This window comes from Arabidopsis lyrata, assembly GCF_000004255.2.
Source record: "Arabidopsis lyrata subsp. lyrata unplaced genomic scaffold ARALYscaffold_3, whole genome shotgun sequence".
Classification (NCBI taxonomy): domain Eukaryota; kingdom Viridiplantae; phylum Streptophyta; class Magnoliopsida; order Brassicales; family Brassicaceae; genus Arabidopsis; species Arabidopsis lyrata.
In genome coordinates this window covers 8,982,598-8,993,214 of record NW_003302553.1, presented here as the reverse complement: position 1 = coordinate 8,993,214, position 10,617 = coordinate 8,982,598, and the positions used below count along the sequence as shown (strand labels likewise).

The 10,617-nt window shown below is 32.3% G+C and overlaps 1 pseudogene; it reads left to right on the top strand.

Moving 5' to 3' along the window:
* LOC9321447 overlaps positions 1–6,567 on the top strand; it is a 14,074-nt pseudogene extending 7,507 nt beyond the window's left edge.
* Positions 6,568–10,617: the final 4,050 nt, after the last annotated feature.

The following is a 10,617-nucleotide window of genomic DNA, read 5'->3' as shown; positions in this document are numbered from 1 at the left end:
AGCATTGATAACAATGAAAGAGAGCAAAATAGACTGTTTCTACAGCCTGATGAAAGAGCTATTGATAAATATAGTAATCATTTGCCGATTGATGAGTTTGACTATAACAATGATAACAAAATAAAACAAAATTGACGGTTTCTTTCAGCCTCATGAAGAAATGTTGATAAACTTAGAAATTATTTTCGGATATATGTGTTTGGCTATAATCATGATTAAAAAGAACAAGATGAGCAAAGTTGATGATTTTCGTCAACTTCATGAAAATGCTCTTGATAAACGTAGAAATCGTTTGTTGATTGATGAGTTTGGCTATAACAATGATAATCGAAAAATGGGAGAAATATAACGATTTTATGCATCTTCATGAAAGAGCTTTCGAGAAATGTACAAATAATTTGCTAATTGATGAGTTTGCCTATAACCATGATAAAAAGAAAAGGAGCGAAATAGACGTTTTTTACTACGTAATGAAAGAGCTCTTGGTAAACGTAAAAATAATTTGTTTATTGATGAGTTTTAACTATAACCATAATAAAAAAACAAGAGAGACAAAATTGGCGACTTTCTGTAGTCTCATGAAAGAGATCTTGATAAACGTAAATATCATTTGTTGATTGATGAGTTTGGCTACAAAAATGTAAAGAAAAAATGAGCTAAAGTAAAAGTTATTACCGGTTCATGAAAAAGCTTTTGATAAACGTATAAATCTTTTGCAGATGATGAGTTTGGCTATTACCATGATAACAAGAAAAGAATAAAACTGACTGTTTTCTGCAGTCTAATGAAAAAGTTCTTGATAAACGTAAAAATAATTTGCTGATTGAAAAGTTTTAGCATGATCTTTATAACGAAAAATGAACAAAAGTGAAGATTTTTTGCAGCCTGATGAAAGGGCTCTTGATTCGCAGAGAAATTATTTGCTAAATGATGAGTTTGGCAATAGCCATGATAACAAAAAAAAAAAAAAATTGACGGTTTTCTGTTGTCTAATGAAAGAGCTCTTGATAAAAGTAAAAATTCTTTGCTGATTGATGAGTTTGGCTATAACAATGATAACAATAAAAGAGAGCAAAATAGACACTTTTCTATAGCCTAATGAAAGAGCTATTGATAAATATAGTAATCATTTGCCGATTGATGAGTTTGACTATAACAATGATAACAAAATAAAACAAAATTGACGGTTTCTTTCAGCCTCATGAAGAAATGTTGATAAACTTAGAAATTATTTTCTGATATATGTGTTTGACTATAATCATGATTAAAAAGAACAGGATGAGCAAAGTTGACGGTTTTCTTCAACTTCACGAAAAAGCTCTTGATAAACGTAGAAATTGTTTGTTGATTAATGAGTTTGGCTATAAAAATGATAACCAAAAAAACAGGAGAAAAGTAACGATTTACTATGTCTTGATGAAGAGATTTCAATAAATGTAGAAATAATTTGTTGATTGATGACTTTGGCTATAACCATGATAACAAAAAAAGGGAGCGAAATTGAAATTTTTTTGCAACGTAATGAAAGAGCTCTTGGTAAACGTAAAAATGATTTGTTCATTGATGAGTTTGGCTATAACCATAATAAAAATAACAAGAGAGACAAAATCGACGACTTTCTGTAGTCCGATGAAAGAGATCTTGATAAACGTAGATATCAATTGTTGATTGATGGGTTTGAGTTACAACAATGATAAAGAAAAAAATGAGCAAAAGTGACAGTTTTCTACATGTTCATAAAAAGCTTTTGATAAATGTATAAATATTTTGCAGATGATGAGTTTGGCTATTACCATGATAGTAAAAAAAGAATAAAATTGACGGGTTTCTGCAGTCTAATGAAAAAGCTCTTGGTAAACGTAAAAATAATTTGTTGATTAAAAATTTTTAGTATGACTTTTATAACGAAAAATGATCAAAATTGAAGATTTTTTGCAGCCTGATGTTAAAGTTATTAATTCGCAGAGAAATCATTTGCTAATTGATGAGTTTGTGGCAATAGCCATGATAACAAAAAAAAATTGACGGTTTTCTGCTGGCTATAACAATTGTAACAATAAAAAAGAACAAAATATATACTTTTCTATAACCTAATGAAAGAGTTCTTGATAAATGTAGAAATTGTTTGTTGATTTATGTGTTTTGCTATAACCATGATAACAAAAAAATAAGCAAAATTGACGGTTTTTTGCAGCCATATGAAAGAATTGTTATTAAACGTAATAATCACTTTCTGATTTATGATTTTGGCTATAATTATAATTAGAAAAAAAAAACAAAAAGAGCAAAGTTGATGGTTTTCTGAAGTCTGATGAAAGAGTTCTTGATAAGCGTATAAATCATTTACTAAAGATGAGTTTGGCTATAACAAAGATAACAAAAAACATGAGTAAAATAACGATTTTCTGGAGTCTAATGAAAGAGCTTTTGATAAATATAGAAATCATTTGTTGATTGATGAGTTTTTGATAATTATGTTGAATCCGGATCTCAGTATTACCAATGAGATGTTTTGTTGGTAATTACTTTTTTCTTTTTTTTGTCGTCCACAATCAAAACTCTAAAATTTTCGACGGAACGTTAACTGATTCTGATGTTATAAACCGGGTATCAGGAATCCTGAAAATGACGAAGTACCTATCGTCACATGCAAAGAGAATGCTATAAAATGATGACGTTCGTTGTTTTCTTATTGTCTTGAAATTTTTTTTTTTGTTTTTTTTTTTATGATTAGCATCTTATTTTCTTACCATTTATAATATTCTTTTATCTCTCATGATTTTACCGTTTATACACGATAACTTACACCATTTGTATATATTATTATTATGGTGTTGATAATAGAATGATATATTTTTATCCTTAAATTTCGATAGTATATATTTCAGTTTAACTGTTGAGATTTAATTTTTTTTTCTAAACTTAATTTATTAATTTTATGGATAAATTCTTTATCGTTTAATCAATATCTGTTTCGCGTGGCTCGGGTAGAGAGCTCAATATGATTTTGGGTGACGAACATGTTAGTATTTTAATAACTTACCTTCTATACATGTTTTCGATATTAAATTGAATTGATTTTTTCTTTAACATTTCATTTGCAGTTCACCCAAATTCAAGCCGTTGTTCGTGATGAATTAATTGATAATTATTTTTCAAGATCGATAATCGATGAGTGGGTGAGCATTAAAAATTTTGATGTATCACGGGTTAACATCATCTTGAGACCAGTACCGCATAGATTCAAGATTGTGTTTCGTTCGGACACTTTAGTGCAAAGTATTAATATGTGCTCCAGTAGAACCTATTTCAATCTAACTGAGTTTGTGAGTATATTGAGTGGTATTGTTAACCCGAATATTTGCGTTGGTAAGCCTAATTTATGAATTTATTTGTGCTTTTGGAGTTTATTTGCGATTCATGTTCTGACTGTATTATTCATGTGTGTGTTTCATAGATGTTATTGGCAAAATTGTCAACGTGATAGAGTTGGTTTTTGTTCCTTCCGTGGAACATTCTCAAGGAGGATATTTTGAGCTGTACTTTGGTTTACGTGATACTGAGTAAGTCACTATTTTTTTAAAGATTTAAACCAGAATATAAAGTCTTATGACTTCTTCAAATCTTAAAATTAGGTTTATCCATCTAGAGTGTCGTTTGATGGGTGACCTTGCAGTCGAGTTCTATGACTTATGGAAGCGTCGTTCACATAACACAGTGATATGTATTATCAAGTTTGTGAAATTAGAGCTACCACAGGAACATAGGTGGAGATGTACCAACGTTACCGGATGTACGAGGATTATGTTGAATCTGGATCTCAGTATTACCGACGAGATGCTTTGTTGGTAAGTATTTTTTGTTTTTTTCCTGTTTACAATCAAAACTTTAAAGTTAGCGACTGAACATTCACTATTTATGGTGTTCCAAATCGGATGTCAGGAATCCTGAAAACGACCAAGTACCTATCATCACACGCAAGGAGAATGCCATGGAGTGATGATGTTCGTTGATTTCTTATTTTCTTGGTGAATGGTTTTAAAAGATGATTTATTATTATTTTCTTAGCATTTATAATATTATTGAATTTTTTAAATTTCATCATTTACTATATTTTATTAAACTAAACCCTAAACAATTTACCATATTTTTCTTACACTAACAAGTAACACCTAAAAGGTAAAATGGAACTTTATTTGCGTCCCTAATAACTTACACCATTTGTATATATTATTATTATGGTGTTGATAATAGAGTGATATTTTTTACCCTTAAGTTTCGTTAGTATATATTTCAGTTTAACTGTTGAGATTTAGTTTCTTTTTTTAAAACTTAATTTATTAATCTTATGGATAAATTCTATATCGTTTAATCAATATTCGTTTTTGTTAATTTTCTGATTTAGTTTTTAATATATATTTTCCATTTTTATGTTCTTTCCAAATAATCGTTAGGTCTACATATATGTATCCCGCATTTATACCTCATTGGAATATTTAGCCGCGTAATCTTTTGTTATGGGTTCTACAATGATACCTTTTACATCTGATTCATGTGATGGTGGTTATTTTCGTATTGCGTCTCTTAACCCTAACATGGGTGAGTGGTCTGTCTCGGTGAAGATTTTGAATTGTTGGTCTGTTTCGCGTGGCACGGGTAGAGAGCTCAATATGATTTTGGGTGACGAGCATGTTAGTTTTTTGATAACTTACCTGCTATACATGTTTTCGATATTAAATTGAATTGGTTTTGTCTTTAACGTTTTATTTGCAGTTCACACAAATCCAAGCCGTTGTTCGTGATGAATTAATTGATAATTATCTTTCAAGATTGATAATCGATGAGTGGGTGAGCATTAAAAATTTTGATGTATCACGGGTTAACAGCATATTGAGACCAGTACCGCATAGATTCAAGATTGTGTTTCGTTCGGACACTTTAGTGCAAAGTATTAATATGTGCTCCAGTAGAACCTATTTCAATCTAACTGAGTTTGTGAGTATATTGAGTGGTATTGTTAATCCGAATATTTGCGTTGGTAAGCCTAATTTATAAATTTATTTGTGCTTTTGGAGTTTATTTGCGGTTCATGTTCTGACTGTATTATTCATGTGTGTGTTTCATAGATGTTGTTGGCAAAATTGTCAACGTGATACTGAGTAAGTCACTATTCTTTTAAAGATTTAAACCAGAATATAATGTCTTATGACTTCTTCAAATCTTAAAATTAGGTGTATCCATCTAGAGTGTCGTTTAACGGGTGACCTTGCAGTCGAGTTCTATGACTTATGGAAGCAACGTTCACGTAACACAGTGATATGTATTATCAAGTTTGTGAAATTAGAGCTATCACAGGAACATAGGTGGAGATGTACCAATGTTACCGGAAGTACGAGGATTATGTTGAATCCGGATCTCAGTATTACCGACGAGATGCTTTGTTGGTAAGTATTTTTTTTTCCCGTTTACAATCAAAACTCTAAAGTTGACGACTGGACATTCACTGTTTATGGTGTTCTTAATCGGATGTCAGGAATTCTGAAAATGACCAAGTACCGATCATCACACGGAAGGAGAATGCCATGGAGTGATGATGTTCGTTGATTTCTTATTTTGTTGGTGAATGATTTTAAAAGATGATTTATTATTATTTTTTAGCATTTATAATATTATTGAATTTTTTAAATTTCATCATTTTCCATAATTTTATCACACTAAATCCTAAACAATTTACCATATTTTTCTTACACTACCAAGTAACACCTAAACAATCCCTTATTTCACATGATTTTACCATTTATACAGCATTTTTCCCGCGCATGCGCGCGGGCAATCACCTAGTATATATGTATTATATATGTATTTAGTGTGACAATGATAATGTGACTGGAGAAAGTTTCTACCGAGGCTGTAACTTTTTGCTAAGGCTTGTGGTACTGGTGGATCGCATCGCTGAGATGAGAGCTTATGGAAAGCTCACTGGATATCACACGTTGCAAGAGAAAATCCATGTTCAAACACGGATCAAGTTGATCCTCAAGCTATGTCTAGCAGTCTAGCCGATGGTACTTTTGACATGTTCCGGACTCGAATGGGCATTCATGGACATCCACTTCAAATCCAAGTAAAGTGACGACGACGAGGAGCTTATAGGCTATGGTTTTGCTTTTTTATTACTGGTAATTAACGGTCGTTGACTGGATTTGAAGTGTTACTTCATAGGAAATCTCCACCCTGCTCACGTGCATTTCAGACTCGGAAACCTCTGGGCAGTTGTTTTCGTCTCTATGAAACCAGGACTTGACCCATGAGAAATGGGATGATCTTGTAGCAAACATGCCTCTCAACTCTCAAGATAAGTCGGGTGGGTTGCACGGATCAGCAGATGTTTCGACTCGCCCTGCTTCTGGTCGGGTGATAAGGATGGGTGGATTGGACGGCACAGCAGATGTTTCGACTCGCCCTGCCTCTGGTCGGGTGAATAGGACGGGTGGGTTGGACGGATCAGCAGATGTTTCGACTCGCCCTGCCTCTGGTCTGGTGAATAGGTCGGGTCAACTGATCTGAACGATTACAGAGCCACTCTGTCTCCATCGCCAAAGCTGTTATCTCTTTGGGCGTGAAAGAAGGATCACTAGTACGATGTGCTCATTCTCAGATCCCAAGTGTGTATCAAAACGTCAGTTATCTCATATATAATATGGTTCAAAACAGTTTGTGGTTACAAAAACACGATGACAAGAAACTAATCTCAGAAACACACAAGACCATATGCAGTTCTTTGGCTAATACAGGCTATTAAGGCGTTATGACAGCAGCATTTTCTACACCAAAGAGATTTCTAATCGAAGATTTCAACAATAGAGAGTATCATTTGCATCCACTAAAAACCAGAGTTGCATAACCATCATTCATCTTTTTCCAAAAGAGACGGAACAAAGAAAAACATAGACTCAAATCCCATTTACTTTTTTCTACATGAGTTCAAAATAAAAGAGATTATCAATAAGAAGATAGATACTAACAAGTTTTGACATTCATTCAGACATTATGCATTACTCAGCTCAAATATATGTCTCCAAAAAACACACTCATTCTTCTCCTAAACACATCTCTTCCTCTCATTCAAGCATGGTAATTTATCATGTACTTTCCGAATTCCGCATTAACGCTGGCAATGTTCAAGTCGACAGCCTCATACGCCCTTATCAGCAACCTAGGAAATATCTTACGATAATATTCCTCTATTCCTTGAACCTCTCCCATATTAACAACAGAATAACATGAAATTGCCCATCTAAAGTATCTACATGACTTGCAGGTTCTCTTAATTGATACAAAGATTTTGTGTGCAAATTTATCAAATTTTTGAAATTTTCAAAAATTCCCAAAACACCACGAGCAGTTTTACTTAAATATATCCAAAAATAACTAAAATATCCAAAAAATTTGAATATTTTCTATATATAAGTATAAATATAACTAATATATACTATAGAAAAGTAGAGGATATTTGCTTATTAGGACGTCCACATAGAATTTTAAACAACGAATTACGGTTGGATATGTCATTAATTAGCATTTTTAGCCATTATGTTTGTTTACATTTTTAAAATTTAACAAATTTCTATGTTAAGATATTTCTGAAAAGGAAAAAAAGATATGGAAATAAGAAAATATATAATTCAATCATTATAATATAGAAAAATTAATGTCATTGTTAGTCTCACTATGTTAGCTTCCAAATAAATTAAGAAAAAATCCTAAATCTAAAATAATATAGATACTTAGAATTTGAAAAAATTTCAAATATAAGAAGAAGTTTTCTAAAAATTAACAAAAAGTTAGTAATAAACAATCGAGAGGAAGTTTTCCAATAGTCTGAGAAACTTAAAGCGGAAACGAAAAGGAAAATCTTAATGACGTAAAGAAAAACTTCTTCTTAACAACCAAAGAAACTAATAAAAGTCCTAAATAATGAAGTAGTGGTTTCTATGTAAATAAACATCAATGGACCATTGGTAGTCGATCAAAGATTTTTTCTTAAAAGTTCAAACAAAGAATTTATTAGGTTAACTAAGCTACCTCTCGACGAGTTTGAAAAAGGCTTTTACTAATAAGGAAAGGAAGGATTTTCAAAGAAGATATATGAAGCATGTGAAAAGTTTGGAAATTAAGACATGTACTGCTTAAACAAAATCATAAGAGGATGGAAAAAGACACTGTAGGAAAGAAGTATGTGAAAAAAAAAATTTCACAAGAAAGTGAAGTGAAGAGGGATTAAGGTGTGTTTGGTCCGTGAAGCGTTAAAGGTTGGAAGGACATGGTTTGATGGTGGTGTTCCTAATTGTATCAATTTGAATCAAGTTCTAGAATATATAAGTTGAGGTCTTTCAGTCTAGGAAGTGTGCAGGAATGTGAAGAGGATTTAAACTACAACATCAAAGGAGAGAGGTGATAGAGTTAAGAACCAATTTAGAAGCTAAAACCTTTTATTAGAATAATAGAAAACAAAACAGAGCAAAACAAAGATTTTATTCTTGAAAGTTCAAACGAAGAGTTTACTGACTTGACTCAGCTACCTCTCGACGAGCTAAAAGGATTTTAGTAACAAGGAAAGGAAGAGATTTTCAAAGAAGAATTATGGAGCATGTGAAAAGTTTGGAAGATAGGGCACATACAGGTTAGACAAAATCACAAGAAGATGGAAAGAAACACCGTAGGAAAGAAGTATGTGAAAGATTTTTGCACAAGAAAGTGAAGTGAAAGGGATTAAGGTGTGTTTGGTTTGTGAAGCGTTAAAGCAACAAGGACATGGTTTGATGGTAGTGTTCTTAATCGTATCAATTTGAATCAAGTTCCCAAAGATATAAGTTGAGGTCTAACAGTCTGGGAAGTGTGAAGGTGAAGAGGATCTAAACTGCATCAAAAGAGTGAAGTGATAGAGTTAAAACCCAATTTAGAAGCTAAAACATTTTCTTAGATTAATAGAAAACCAAACAGAGCAAAAAAGATTTTTTCTTACTAATTCATACGAAGAGTTTATTGATTTGACTTTACCTACCTCTCGATGAGATTGAAAAAGGCTTATACTAACAAGGAAAGGAAGAGATTTTCGAAAAAGAAATATGGAGCATGTGAAAAGTTTGGAAGGTAGGGAACATATTGCTAAGACAAAATCATAAGAGGATTGAAAGAGACACCGTAAAAAATAACGAAACAAATAAAACGAGGGCTTGCAAAAAGATAGAGAGAGTGATAGCTCTCCAAAAAAATTGTGAAGACGAGAATTTATATACATATTGAAAAGAATGTGAGAGAATATGAGTTGTTAATAAGAAAGTACAGATAAACTTTTGAATATAATTCTGTATAGAATCTTATTGTTAGAAGAGCTATACTAACTAATGCAGGGAAGATAAACGAAAAATAATAGTAAATTTGCGGATACCAAAATGAAAAAGTCGTCGAAGTTATTCTCCATACAACAATTTATTTCATACGTAAAAATTCGGTCATCCAAAATATCTAAAGCTAAAGAGAGAGTTATGGACAAAAAAAATTGTTTTGATAAATGTTGTAAAACCTAAAAGTTGTATTAGAGTTATGTTTAGTTATGTATATAAATTGAACTATTTGTTATGGTAATTGTAAAATTCAAGGAATTTAAACTATTAACAATAAGTAGACATAAAAATATATATCTCAAAATTTTCAACAAATATTTTTAGTCACACAAAAAATTATTAAAATTTTTAAAAATAGACTCACGCGTAGCGTGGATCATAACTTAGTATAGATACTTATATTTGAGGTATGTTTGGGTACCTATTCGGGTTTGGTTAGATTTTGAAGTTTAGACCGTTCGGGTATTTGAAAATTTCGGGTTCGGGTTTGAATCGGGTTTTTTGGGTCGGGTTCAGATCGGTTCTTCGGATTCGGGTATTATGTCAGACCTAACAAACGATGGAGAGGAGAGGAAAGGTTTCCGGTTAAGCCGACTAACTTTTTTGGTTTTTGGTAGAATTTTTTACTAAATTTTGGGGTTGTCTGAAAGATGACTTATTTTTAATTAATTGCAAAATAGCCCTTTAGTTTTAGTTATAATTAATAAAAGGGTTTTCTGCAAAAAAACCCTCCAAGTCATTTTTGATTGCAATTTAACCCTCCAAATCCGACTTATGCAAGTCAACCCCATGAAGTCTAAAGTCACCCGCTAAATAGCCCTCAGTCGTATCGATGACGTGGCAACGTTGAATTCCGTTTAGGAACATAACGGATGTCGAAACGACACCGTTTTGCTTCTGCTAAAAAACGACACTGGAATTCTCTTAAAACTTAGGGTTCGAAATTGGGAGATTCATTCTTATTTTACATCTTCTTCTTCATCTCAAATTGGGGGTCCGAAATTGGGAGATTGATTCTTCTTTTCCATTTCGATCTTCTTCTTAATCGAACATGTCTGATAGCTCAAGGTCAACCTCTATGCCCAATGGAATTCTTGCGGATCGATGTCACGATGATGAATTTGACTATGGGATTCCTACTCATTGTTTTTGAGGTGGAAGAGCACAGCTTGATACTCAATCAACGATGAACCCGGGAAGACGATTCTAC